General features: G+C 53.9%; 1 protein-coding gene across 1 annotated transcript in view; it reads right to left on the reverse strand.

The window, feature by feature from the left end:
• Window positions 1-16,959, reverse strand: part of LOC132818575 (collagen alpha-1(XI) chain-like) — a 153,580-nt gene that overhangs the window by 639 nt on the left and 135,982 nt on the right. The gene's annotated exons all lie outside the window — the stretch shown is intronic.

The following is a 16,959-nucleotide window of genomic DNA, read 5'->3' on the forward strand; positions in this document are numbered from 1 at the left end:
CTGTACCGACACACCGTGTACATAGCACCGACACACAGTGTACATAGCACCAACACACCGTGTACACAGCACTGACACACCAGGTACACTGCACCAACACACCATGTACAATGCACTGACACACCGTGTACACCGCAGCGACCCACCATGTATACTGCACTGACACAGTGTGTGCACTGCACCGAATCACCGTGTACACAGCACTGACACACTGTGTACACTGCACCGAATCACCGTGTACACAGCACCGAAACACCGTGTACACACACCGACACACCTTGTACACTGCAGTGACACTCTGTGTGCACAGCTCCGACACATCGCGTACACTGCAATGACATACCGTGTGCACAGCACAGACGCACCGTGTACATTGCACCGACACACAGTGTACACAGCACCGACACACTGTGTACACAGCACTGTGTACACAGCATGGACCCACCATGCACACTGCAATGACACACTGTGTACAGCACTGACACATCATGTACATTGCAATGACATACCGTGTACACAGCACCAACACACCGTGTACACAGCACCGACACACAGTGTACACTGCACCAACACACCATGTACACTGCACCGACATATAGTGTACATAGCACCAACACACCATGTACACAGCACTGACACAGCATGTACACTGCACCGACACACCGTGTACAATACACTGACACACCGTGTACAACGCAGTGACCCATCATGTATACTGCACTGACACAGTGTGTACACTGCACCAAATCACCATGTACATAGCGCTGACACACTGGGAACACTGCACCGAAACACCGTGTAAACTGCAATGACACAACGTGTACACTTCACTGACACAGTTTATACTGCACTGACACACCATGTACACTGCACCAACACAGCATGTACACAGCATGGAAACACCGTGTACACTGCAAAGACACACCATGTACACTGCAAGGACACATCGTGTACACAGCACCAACACACCATGTACACAGCACCGACACACCGTGTACACAGCACCGAGACACTTTGTACACTGCAATGACACGCCGTGTGCACAACACCAAAACACCGTGTACACTGCAATAACACACCATGTACACTGCAACGACATAACGTGTACAATGCACCGACCCTCCATGTACACTGCAGCGACACACAGTCCACACAGCACCGATGCACCATGTACACTGCATTGACGCAGCGTGTACACAGCACTGACACACCGTGTACACGGCACCGACCCACCATGTACACCGTACTGACACACCGTGTACACTGCATTGACACAGCGTGTACACAGCACTGACACACTGTGTACACTGCACCAACACAGCATGTACACAGCATGGAAACACCGTGTACACTGCAAACACACACCGTGTACACTGCAATGACACACCGTGTACACAGCACAGACACACCGTGTACACTGCAACGACACACCGTGTACACAGCACTGACACACCGTGTACACAGCACCGACACACCGTGTACAAAGCACTGACACACCGTGTACACTGCACTGAAACACCGTGTACACTGCAATGACACACCGTGTACACTGTACTGACACACCCTGTACATGGCAATGACACACTGTGTGCACAGCACCGACACACACCGTGTACACTGCAACAACACACAATGTACGCTGCAATGACACACCGTGTACACAGCACTGACACACCATGTGCACTGCAACGACACACTGTGTACACAGCACCGACACACCGTGTACACAGCACCAAGCTACCGTGTACACTGCAACGACACACCCTGTACACTGCAACGACACACCCTGTACACTGCACTGACCCACCGCGTACACAGCACCGACACACTGTGTACACAGCACTGTGTACACAGCATGGACCCACCATGCACACTGCAATGACACACTGTGTACAGCACTGACACATCATGTACATTGCAATGACATACCGTGTACACAGCACCAACACACCGTGTACACAGCACTGACACACCATGTACACTGCACTGACACAGTGTGTACACTGCAACGACACAACATGTACACGCCACTGACACAGTTTATACCACACCGACTCACCATGTACACTGCACTGACACACCGTGTACACCTCACAGACACACCGTGTACACTGCAATGACACACTGTGTACACTACAGCGACATGCCGTGTACACTGCACCGACACACCGTGTACACCGCAGCGACCCACCGTGTAGACTGCACTGACGCAGTGTGTACACTGCAACAACACAACATGTACACTGCACTGACACAGTTTATACCGCACAGACACACCGTGTACACTGCACTGACAAAGCGTGTGCACTGTACTGACACGCCTTGTAAACTGCACTGATGCACTGTGTACACAGTACTGACACACCATGTACACAGCACTGACACACCATGTACACAGCACCGACACACCGTGTACACAGCACCGTCACACCGTGTACACAGCACCGTCACACCGTGTACACAGCACCGTCACACCCTGTACACAGCACCGACACACCGTGTACACTGCACTGACAAGCCATATACACAGCACACACATGCTGTATACATGGCGCCATGTACAGAGCAGTAAGGTGCTGTGCTAATAACCAATCTCTGTCAACGTCTACGCACCAGAACAATATGTCCTCAGTGAACCATCATATACCCACCATCAATATAACAGATAATTGAAGAAACATGCCATGTACACAGCGACATAATGTGTACACGTCCAAATGCATTGCACTTACAGCAGGAAAAAGACATTTAGTCAATGTCAACATCATGTACACAACAACAATAATGTAGATGCACACAACAGAAAAGGACAACATACACGGTGTGGGCAACACCAACATACGGAACACACAGCAGGAACATATGACATGCACATCGGCAGGAACATAGCACACACACAGCAGGAACACAGCACAGACACGGCAGGAATACAGCACAGTCACGGCAGGAATACAGCACACACACAGCAGGAACACACCACAGACACGGCAGGAATACAGCACAGACAGAGCAGGAACACAGCACACACACAGCAGGAACACAGCACAGACACAGGAGGAAAACAGCACACACACAGCAGGAACACAGCACAGACACGGCAGGAATACAGCACAGAAACGGCAGGAATACAGCACACACACAGCAGGAACACAGCACAGACACGGCAGGAATACAGCACAGTCACGGCAGGAATACAGCACACACACAGCAGGAACACACCACAGACACGGCAGGAATACAGCACAGACACAGCAGGAACATAGCACAGACACAGCAGGAACACAGCACAGACACAGCAGGAACACAGCACACACACAGCAGGAACACAGCACAGACACGGCAGGAACACAGCACAGACACGGCAGGAATACAGCACACACACAGCAGGAACACAGCACAGACACAGCAGGAACACAGCACACACACAGCAGGAACACAGCACAGACACGGCAGGAACACAGAACAGACACGGCAGGAATACAGCACAGACACGGCAGGAACACGGCACACACACAGAAGGAATACAGCACAGACACGGCAGGAATACAGCACAGACACGGCAGGAATACAGCACAGACACAGCAGGAACACAGCACAGACACAGCAGGAACACAGCACAGACACAGGAGGAACACAGCACACACAAAGCAGGAACACAGCACAAACACAGCAGGAACACAGCACAGACACTGCAGGAACACAGCACAAACACAGCAGGAACACAGCACAGACACGGCAGGAACACAGCACAGACACAGCAGGAACACAGCAAGAACACACCAGGGACACAGCAAAGACACAGCAGGAACACAGCACAGACACAACAGGAACACAGCACAGACACAGCAGGAATACAGCACAGACACAGCAGGAACACAGCACAGACACAGCAGGAACACTGCACAGACACGGCAGGATCACAGCACAGACACAGCAGGAACACAGCACAGACACAGCAGGAACACAGCACAGACACAGCAGGAACACAGCACAGACACAGCAGGAACACTGCACAGACACAGCAGGAACACAGCACAGACACAACAGGAACACAGCACAGACACGGCAGGAACACCGCACAGACACAGCAGGAATACAGCATTGACACAGCAGGAACACAGCACAGACACAGCAGGAACACAGCACAGACACAACAGGAACACAGCACAGACACGACAGGAACACAGCACAGACACAGCAGGAACACAGCACACATACAGCAGGAAGCCAGCACAGACACGGCAGGATCACAGCACACACACAGCAGGAACACAGCACACACACGGCAGGAACACAGCACACACACGGCAGGAACACAGCACACACACGGCAGGAACACAGCACACACACGGCAGGAACTCAGCACAGGCACAGCAGGAACACAGCACAGACACAGCAGGAACACAGCACAGACACAGCAGGAACACAGCACAGACACAGCAGGAACACAGCACACACACAGCAGGGACACAGCAGAGACACAGCAGGGACACAGCAGGAACGCAGCAGAGAAACAGCAGGAACACAGCACAGACACAGCAGGAACACAGCACAGGCATGGCAGGAACACAGCACAGACACGGCAGGAACACAGCAGAGACACAGCAGCGACACAGAACAGACACAGCAGGAACACAGCACAGACACAGCAGGAACACAGCACACACACAGCAGGAACACAGCACAGACACAGCAGGAACACAGCACACACACAGCAGGAACACAGCACACACACAGCAGGAACACAGCACACACACAGCAGGAACACAGCACAGGCACAGAAGGAATACTGCACAGACACAGCAGGAACACAGCACACACACAGCAGGAACACAGCACACACACGGCAGGAACACAGCACAGACACAGCAGGAACACAGCACAGACACAACAGGAACACAGCACAGACACGGCAGCAACACAGCACAGACACGGCAGGAACACAGCACAGACACAGGAGGAACACAGCACAGACACAGCAGGAACACAGCACAGACACAGCAGGAACACAGCACACACACAGCAGGAACACAGCACAGACACAACAGGAACACAGCACAGACACAACAGGAACACAGCACAGACACGGCAGCAACAAAGCACAGACACAGCAGGAACACAGCACAGACACAACAGGAACACAGCACAGACACGGCAGCAACACAGCACATTCACGGCAGGAACACAGCACAGACACAACAGGAACATAGCACACACAAAGCAGGAACACAGCACAGACACAGCAGGAACACAGCACAGACACAGCAGGAACACAGCACAGAAACAGCCGGACTACAGCACAGACACGGCAGGAACACAGCACAGACACAGCAGGAACACAGCACAGACACAGCCGGAATACAGCACAGACACAGCAGGAACGCAGCACAGACACGGCAGGAATACAGCACAGACACAGCAGGAACACAGCACAGACACAGCCGGAATACAGCACAGACACAGCAGGAACGCAGCACAGACACGGCAGGAATACAGCACAGACACAACAGGAACACAGCACAGACACGGCAGGAACACAGCACAGACACAGTAGGAACACAGCACAGGCACAGCAGGAACATAGCACACGCAAAGCAGGAACACAGCACATACACAGCAAGAACACAGCACAGACCCAGCAGGAACACAGCACAGACATTGCAGGAACACAGCACAGACACAGCAGGAACACAGCACACACACAGCAGGAACACAACACCGACACAGCAGGAACACAGCACAGACACAACAGGAACACAGCACAGACACGGCAGCAACACAGCACAGACACGGCAGGAACACAGCACAGACACAGCAGGAACACAGCACAGACACAGCAGGAACATAGCACACATACAGCAGGAACACAGCACACACACAGCAGGAACACAGCACAGACACAGCAGGAAAACATCACACACACAGCAGGAACACAGCACAGACACGGCAGGAATACATCACAGACACGGCAGGAATACAGCACACACACAGCAGGAACACAGCACAGACACGGCAGGAATACAGCACAGTCACGGCAGGAATACAGCACACACACAGCAGGAACACACCACAGACACGGCAGGAATACAGCACAGACACAGCAGGAATATAGCACACACACAGCAGGAACACAGCACAGACACAGCAGGAACACAGCACACACACAGCAGGAACACAGCACAGACACGGCAGGAACACAGCACAGACACGGCAGGAATACAGCACACTCACAGCAGGAACACAGCACAGACACAGCAGGAACACAGCACACACACAGCAGGAACACAGCACAGACACGGCAGGAACACAGCACAGACACGGCAGGAATACAGCACAGACACGGCAGTAACACGGCACACACACAGAAGGAATACAGCACAGACACAGCAGGAACACAGCACAGACACAACAGGAACACAGCACAGACACGGCAGCAACACAGCACAGACACAGCAGGAACACAGCACAGACACAGCAGGAACACAGCACACACAAAGCAGGAACACAGCGCAGACACAGCAGGAACACAGCACAGACACAGCAGGAACATAGCACATACAAAGCAGGAACACAGCACAGACACAGCAGGAACACAGCACAGACACAGCAGGAACACAGCACAGAAACAGCCGGAATACAGCACAGACACGGCAGGAACACAGCACAGACACAGCAGGAACACAGCACAGACACAGCCGGAATACAGCACAGACACAGCAGGAACGCAGCACAGACACAGCAGGAATACAGCACAGACACGGCAGGAATACAGCACAGACACGGCAGGAACACAGCACAGACACAGCAGGAATACAGCACAGACACAGCAGGAACACAGCACAGACACAGCAGGAACACAGCACAGACACAGGAGGAACACAGCACACACAAAGCAGGAACACAGCACAGACACAGCAGGAACACAGCACAGAAACAGCCGGAATACAGCACAGACACAGCAGGAACACAGCACAGACAAGGCAGGAACACAGCACACACACAGCAGGAACACAGCACAGACATAGCAGGAACACAGCACACACACAGCCGGAATACAGCACCGACACAGCAGGAACACAGCACAGACACAGCAGGAACACAGCACAGAAACAGCCGGAATACAGCACAGACACAGCAGGAACACAGCACAGACACGGCAGGAACACAGCACACAAACAGCAGGAACACAGCACACACACGGCAGGAACACAGCACAGACACGGCAGGAACACAGCACACACATACCAGGAATACAGCACAGACACGGCAGGAACACAGCACAGACACAGCAGGAATACAGCCCACACACAGCAGGAACACAGCACACATACAGCAGGAACACAGCACAGACACAGCAGGAACACAACACACACATGGCAGGAACACAGCACAGATACAGCAGGTACACAGCACAGACACAGCAGGAACACAGCACAGACACAGCAGAACACTGCATAAACACAGCAGGAACACAGCACAGACACAACAGGAACACAGAACAGACACAACAGGAACACAGCACAAACACATCAGGAACACAGCACAGACACAGCAGGATCACAGGACACACACATCAGGAACACAGCACAGACACAGCAGGATCACAGCACAGACACAGCAGGAACACATCAGGAACACAGCACAGACACGTCAGGAACACAGCACAGGCAAAGCAGGAACAAAGCACACACACAGCAGGAACACAGCACAGACATGGCAGGAACACAGCACAGGCACAGCAGGAACACAGCACAGACACACAGGAACACAGCACACACACAGCAGGAACACAGCACAGACACGGCAGGAACACAGCACACACACGGCAGGAACACAGCTCAAACACGGCAGGAACACACCACAGACACAGCAGGAACACAGCACAGACACAGCAGGAACGCAGCACCGACACGGCAGCAACATAGCACAGACACAGCTGGAACACAGCACAGACACAGCAGGAACACAGCACAGACACAGCAGGAACATAGCACACACAAAGCAGGAGCACAGCACACACACGGCAGGAACACAACACTGACACGGCAGGAACACAGCACAGACACAGCAGGAACACAGCACACACACAGCAGGAATACAGAACAGACACAGCAGGAACACAGAACAGACACAGCAGGAACACAGCACAGGCACAACAGGAACATAGCACACACAAAGCTGGAACACAGCACATACACGTCAGGAACAAAGCACAGACACAGCAGGAACACAGCACAGACACAATAGGAACACAGCACAGACACGGCAGCAATACAGCACAGACACGGCAGGAACCCAGCACAGACACAGCAGGAACACAGCACACACACAGCAGGAACACAGCAGACACAAAGCAGGAACACAGCACAGACACAGCAGGAACACAGCACAGACACAGCAGGAACATTGCACAGACACAGCAGGAATACAGCACAGACACATCAGGAACACGGCACACACACAGCAGGAATACAGCACAGACACGGCAGGAACACAGCACACACACAGCAGGAACACAGCAGACACAAAGCAGGAACACAGCACAGACACAGCAGGAACACAGCACAGACACAGCAGGAACATTGCACAGACATAGCAGGAATACAGCACAGACACATCAGGAACACGGCACACACACAGCAGGAATACAGCACAGACACGGCAGGAACACAGCACAGACACGGCAGGAACACAGCAAAGACACAGCAGGAACACAGCACAGACACAGCAGGAACACAGCACAGACACAGGAGGAACACAGCACACACATGGCAGTAACACAGCAGGGACACGGCAGGAACACAGCACAGACACAGCAGGAACACAGCAGAGAAACAGCCGGAATACAGCACAGACACAGCAGGAACACAGCACAGACAAGGCAGGAACACATCACACACACAGCAGGAACACAGCACAGACACGGCAGGAACACAGCACAGACACGGCAGGAACACAGCACACACATAGCAGGAATACAGCACAGACACGGCAGGAACACAGCACACACAAAGCAGGAACACAGCACAGACACTGCAGGAACACAGCACAGACACGGCAGGAACACAGCACAGACACGGCAGGAACACAGCACAGACACAGCAGGAACACAGCAAGAACACACCAGGGACACAGCAAAGACACAGCAGGAACACAGCACAGACACAACAGGAACGCAGCCCACACACAGCAGGAACACAGCACACATACAGCAGGAACACAGCAAAGACACAGCAGGAACACAGCACACACATGGCAGGAACACAGCACACACACGGCAGGAACACAACACGCACACGGCAGGAACACAGCACACACATGGCAGGAACACAGCACAGACACAGGAGGAACACAGCACAGACACGGCAGGAACACAGCACAGACACAGCAAGAACACAGCCCACACACAGCAGGAACACAGCACACATACAGCAGGAACACAGCAAAGACACAGCAGGAACACAGCACACACACGGCAGGAATACAGCACACACACGGCAGGAACACAACACAGACACAGCAGGAACACTGCACAGGCACAGCAGGAACACAGCACAGACACAGCAGGAACACAGCACAGACACAGCAGGAACACTGCACAGGCACAGCAGGAACACAGCACAGACGCAGCAGGAACGCAGCACAGACACAGCAGGAACGCAGCATACACACAGCTGGGACACAGCAGAGACACAGCAGGGACACAGCAGGAACGCAGCAGAGAAACAGCAGGAACACAGCACAGACACAGCAGGAACACAGCACAGGCACATCAGGAACACAGCACAGACACAGCAGGAACACAGCACACACACAGCAGGAACACAGCACACACAGAGCAGGAACACAGCACAGGCGCAGCAGGAACATAGCACACACACAGCAGGAACACAGCACAGACACAGCAGGAACACAGCACAGACACAGCAGGAACACAGCAAAGACACGGCAGGAATACAGCACAGACACGGCTGGAACACAGCACACACACAGCAGGAACACAGCACATACACGGTAGGAACACAGCACAGACACAGCAGGAACACAGCACAGAAACAGCAGGAACACAGCACAGTCACGGCAGGAACACAGCACAGACACGGACGGAACACAGCACAGACACAGCAGGAACACAGCCCACACACAGCAGGAACACAGCACACATACAGCAGGAACACAGCAAAGACACAGCAGGAACACAGCACACACACGGCAGGAACACAGCACACACACAGCAGGAACACAGCACAGACACAGCAGGAACACTGCACAGGCACAGCAGGAACACAGCACAGACGCAGCAGGAACGCAGCACAGACACAGCAGGAACGCAGCATACACACAGCTGGGACACAGCAAGAACACACCAGGGACACAGCAAAGACACAACAGGAACACAGCACAGACACAACAGGAACGCAGCCCACACACAGCAGGAACACAGCACACATACAGCAGGAACACAGCAAAGACACAGCAGGAACACAGCACACACATGGCAGGAACACAGCACACACACGGCAGGAACACAACACGCACACGGCAGGAACACAGCACACACATGGCAGGAACACAGCACAGACACAGGAGGAACACAGCACAGACACGGCAGGAACACAGCACAGACACAGCAAGAACACAGCCCACACACAGCAGGAACACAGCACACATACAGCAGGAACACAGCAAAGACACAGCAGGAACACAGCACACACACGGCAGGAATACAGCACACACACGGCAGGAACACAACACAGACACAGCAGGAACACTGCACAGGCACAGCAGGAACACAGCACAGACACAGCAGGAACACAGCACAGACACAGCAGGAACACTGCACAGGCACAGCAGGAACACAGCACAGACGCAGCAGGAACGCAGCACAGACACAGCAGGAACGCAGCATACACACAGCTGGGACACAGCAGAGACACAGCAGGGACACAGCAGGAACGCAGCAGAGAAACAGCAGGAACACAGCACAGACAGAGCAGGAACACAGCACAGGCACATCAGGAACACAGCACAGACACAGCAGGAACACAGCACACACACAGCAGGAACACAGCACACACAGAGCAGGAACACAGCACAGGCGCAGCAGGAACATAGCACACACACAGCAGGAACACAGCACAGACACAGCAGGAACACAGCACAGACACAGCAGGAACACAGCAAAGACACGGCAGGAATACAGCACAGACACGGCTGGAACACAGCACACACACAGCAGGAACACAGCACATACACGGTAGGAACACAGCACAGACACAGCAGGAACACAGCACAGAAACAGCAGGAACACAGCACAGTCACGGCAGGAACACAGCACAGACACGGACGGAACACAGCACAGACACAGCAGGAACACAGCCCACACACAGCAGGAACACAGCACACATACAGCAGGAACACAGCAAAGACACAGCAGGAACACAGCACACACACGGCAGGAACACAGCACACACACAGCAGGAACACAGTACAGGCACATCAGGAACACAGCACAGACACAGCAGGAACGCAGCACAGACAGAGCAGGAACACAGCACAGACACAGCAGGAACACTGCACAGGCACAGCAGGAACACAGCACAGACACAGCAGGAACACAGCACAGACACAGCAGGAACGCAGCATACACACAGCAGGGACACAGCAGAGACACAGCAGGGACACAGCAGGAACGCAGCAGAGAAACAGCAGGAACACAGCACAGACAGAGCAGGAACACAGCACAGGCACATCAGGAACACAGCACAGACACAGCAGGAACACAGCACACACACAGCAGGAACACCGCACAGACACAGCACACACACAGCAGGGACACAGAACAGACACAGCAGGAACACAGCACATACACTGCAGGAACACAGCACAGACACAGCAGAAACACCGCACAGACACAGCAGGAACACAGCACACACACAGCAGGGACACAGAACACACACAGCAGGAACACAGCACACACACAGCAGGGACACAGCACAGACACAGCGGGAACACAGCACACACACGGCAGGAACACAGCACACACACGGCAGGAACACAGCACACACACGGCAGGAACTCAGCACAGGCACAGCAAGAACACAGCACAGACACAGCAGGAACACAGCACAGACACAGCAGGAACACAGCACACACACAGCAGGGACACAGCAGAGACACAGCAGGGATACAGCAGGAACGCAGCAGAGAAACAGCAGGAACACAGCACAGACACACCAGGAACACAGCACAGGCACAGCAGGAACACAGCACAGACACGGCAGGAACACAGCAGAGACACAGCAGCGACACAGAACAGACACGGCAGGAACACAGCACAGACACAGCAGGAACACAGCACACACACAGCAGGAACACAGCACAGACACAGCAGGAACACAGCACACACACAGCAGGAACACAGCACACACACAGCAGGAACACAGCACAGAGACAACAGGAACACAGCACAGACACAACAGGAACACAGCACAGACACAGCCGGAATACAGCACAGACACAGCAGGAACGCAGCACAGACACAACAGGAACACAGCACAGACACGGCAGCAACAAAGCACAGACACAGCAGGAAGACAGCACAGACACAACAGGAACACAGCACAGACACGGCAGCAACAAAGCACAGACACAGCAGGAACACAGCACAGACACAACAGGAACACAGCACAGACACGGCAGGAATACAGCACAGACACGGCAGGAACACAGCACAGACACGGCAGGAACACAGCAAAGACACAGCAGGAACACAGCACAGACACAGCAGGAACACAGCACAGACACAGGAGGAACACAGCACACACATGGCAGGAACACAGCACAGACACGGCAGGAACACAGCACAGACACAGCAGGAACACAGCAGAGAAACAGCCGGAATACAGCACAGACACAGCAGGAACACAGCACAGACAAGGCAGGAACACAGCACACACACAGCAGGAACACAGCACAGACACGGCAGGAACACAGCACAGACACGGCAGGAACACAGCACACACATAGCAGGAATACAGCACAGACACGGCAGGAACACAGCACACACAAAGCAGGAACACAGCACAGACACTGCAGGAACACAGCACAGACACGGCAGGAACACAGCACAGACACGGCAGGAATACAGCACAGACACAGCAGGAACACAGCAAGAACACACCAGGGACACAGCAAAGACACAGCAGGAACACAGCACAGACACAACAGGAACGCAGCCCACACACAGCAGGAACACAGCACACATACAGCAGGAACACAGCAAAGACACAGCAGGAATACAGCACACACATGGCAGGAACACAGCACACACACGGCAGGAACACAAGACGCACACGGCAGGAACACAGCACACACATGGCAGGAACACAGCACAGACACAGGAGGAACACAGCACAGACACGGCAGGAACACAGCACAGACACAGCAAGAACACAGCCCACACACAGCAGGAACACAGCACACATACAGCAGGAACACAGCAAAGACACAGCAGGAACACAGCACACACACGGCAGGAATACAGCACACACACGGCAGGAACACAACACAGACACAGCAGGAACACTGCACAGGCACAGCAGGAACACAGCACAGACACAGCAGGAACACAGCACAGACACAGCAGGAACACTGCACAGGCACAGCAGGAACACAGCACAGACACAGCAGGAACGCAGCACAGACACAGCAGGAACGCAGCATACACACAGCTGGGACACAGCAGAGACACAGCAGGGACACAGCAGGAACGCAGCAGAGAAACAGCAGGAACACAGCACAGACACAGCAGGAACACAGCACAGGCACATCAGGAACACAGCACAGACACAGCAGGAACACAGCACACACACAGCAGGAACACAGCACACACAGAGCAGGAACACAGCACAGGCGCAGCAGGAACATAGCACACACACAGCAGGAACACAGCACAGACACAGCAGGAACACAGCACAGACACAGCAGGAACACAGCAAAGACACGGCAGGAATACAGCACAGACACGGCTGGAACACAGCACACACACAGCAGGAACACAGCACATACACGGTAGGAACACAGCACAGACACAGCAGGAACACAGCACAGAAACAGCAGGAACACAGCACAGTCACGGCAGGAACACAGCACAGACACGGACGGAACACAGCACAGACACAGCAGGAACACAGCCCACACACAGCAGGAACACAGCACACATACAGCAGGAACACAGCAAAGACACAGCAGGAACACAGCACACACACGGCAGGAACACAGCACACACACAGCAGGAACACAGTACAGGCACATCAGGAACACAGCACAGACACAGCAGGAACACAGCACAGACAGAGCAGGAACACAGCACAGACACAGCAGGAACACTGCACAGGCACAGCAGGAACACAGCACAGACACAGCAGGAACACAGCACAGACACAGCAGGAACGCAGCATACACACAGCAGGGACACAGCAGAGACACAGCAGGAACGCAGCAGAGAAACAGCAGGAACACAGCACAGACAGAGCAGGAACACAGCACAGGCACATCAGGAACACAGCACAGACACAGCAGGAACACAGCACACACACAGCAGGAACACCGCACAGACACAGCACACACACAGCAGGGACACAGAACAGACACAGCAGGAACACAGCACATACACTGCAGGAACACAGCACAGACACAGCAGAAACACCGCACAGACACAGCAGGAACACAGCACACACACAGCAGGGACACAGAACACACACAGCAGGAACACAGCACACACACAGCAGGGACACAGCACACACACAGCAGGAACACAGCACACACACGGCAGGAACACAGCACACACACGGCAGGAACACAGCACACACACGGCAGGAACACAGCACAGACACAGCAGGAACACAGCACAGACACAGCAGGAACACAGCACACACACAGCAGGGACACAGCAGAGACACAGCAGGGATACAGCAGGAACGCAGCAGAGAAACAGCAGGAACACAGCACAGACACACCAGGAACACAGCACAGGCACAGCAGGAACACAGCACAGACACGGCAGGAACACAGCAGAGACACAGCAGCGACACAGAACAGACACAGCAGGAACACAGCACAGACACAGCAGGAACACAGCACACACACAGCAGGAACACAGCACACACACAGCAGGAACACAGCACACACACAGCAGGAACACAGCACAGAGACAACAGGAACACAGCACAGACACAACAGGAACACAGCACAGACACGGCAGCAACAAAGCACAGACACAGCAGGAACACAGCACAGACACAACAGGAACACAGCACAGACACGGCAGCAACAAAGCACAGACACAGCAGGAACACAGCACAGACACAACAGGAACACAGCACAGACACGGCAGCAACACAGCACAGACACGGCAGGAACACAGCACAGACACAGCAGGAACACAGCACAGACACAACAGGAACACAGCACAGACACGGCAGGAACACAGCACAGACACGGCAGGAATACAGCATTGACACAGCAGGAACACAGCACAGACACGGCAGGAACACAGCACAGACACAACAGGAACACAGCACAGACACGACAGGAACACAGCACAGACACAGCAGGAACACAGCACACATACAGCAGGAAGCCAGCACAGGCACAGCAGGATCACAGCACACACACAGCAGGAACACAGCACAGACACAGCAGGGACACAGCACACACACAGCAGGAACACAGCACACACACGGCAGGAACACAGCACACACACGGCAGGAACACAGCACAGACACGGCAGGAACACAGCACAGACACGGCAGGAATACAGCACAGACACAGCAGGAACACAGCAAGAACACACCAGGGACACAGCAAAGACACAGCAGGAACACAGCACAGACACAACAGGAACGCAGCCCACACACAGCAGGAACACAGCACACATACTGCAGGAACACAGCAAAGACACAGCAGGAACACAGCACACACATGGCAGGAACACAGCACACACATGGCAGGAACACAGCACAGACACAGGAGGAACACAGCACAGACACGGCAGGAACACAGCACAGACACAGCAAGAACACAGCCCACACACAGCAGGAACACAGCACACATACAGCAGGAACACAGCAAAGACACAGCAGGAACACAGCACACGCACGGCAGGAATACAGCACACACACAGCAGGAACACAACACAGACACAGCAGGAACACTGCACAGGCACAGCAGGAACACAGCACAGACACAGCAGGAACACAGAACAGACACAGCAGGAACACTGCACAGGCACAGCAGGAACACAGCACAGACACAGCAGGAACGCAGCACAGACACAGCAGGAACGCAGCATACACACAGCTGGGACACAGCAGAGACACAGCAGGGACACAGCAGGAACGCAGCAGAGAAACAGCAGGAACACAGCACAGACACAGCAGGAACACAGCACAGGCACATCAGGAACACAGCACAGACACAGCAGGAACACAGCACACACACAGCAGGAACACAGCACACACAGAGCAGGAACACAGCACAGGCGCAGCAGGAACATAGCACACACACAGCAGGAACACAGCACAGACACAGCAGGAACACAGCACAGACACAGCAGGAACACAGCAAAGACACGGCAGGAATACAGCACAGACACGGCTGGAACACAGCACACACACAGCAGGAACACAGCACATACACGGTAGGAACACAGCACAGACACAGCAGGAACACAGCACAGAAACAGCAGGAACACAGCACAGTCACGGCAGGAACACAGCACAGACACGGACGGAACACAGCACAGACACAGCAGGAACACAGCCCACACACAGCAGGAACACAGCACACATACAGCAGGAACACAGCAAAGACACAGCAGGAACACAGCACACACACGGCAGGAACACAGCACACACACAGCAGGAACACAGTACAGGCACATCAGGAACACAGCAC

The sequence above is a fragment of the Hemiscyllium ocellatum genome, chromosome 9, assembly GCF_020745735.1.
Source record: "Hemiscyllium ocellatum isolate sHemOce1 chromosome 9, sHemOce1.pat.X.cur, whole genome shotgun sequence".
NCBI lineage: Eukaryota > Metazoa > Chordata > Chondrichthyes > Orectolobiformes > Hemiscylliidae > Hemiscyllium > Hemiscyllium ocellatum.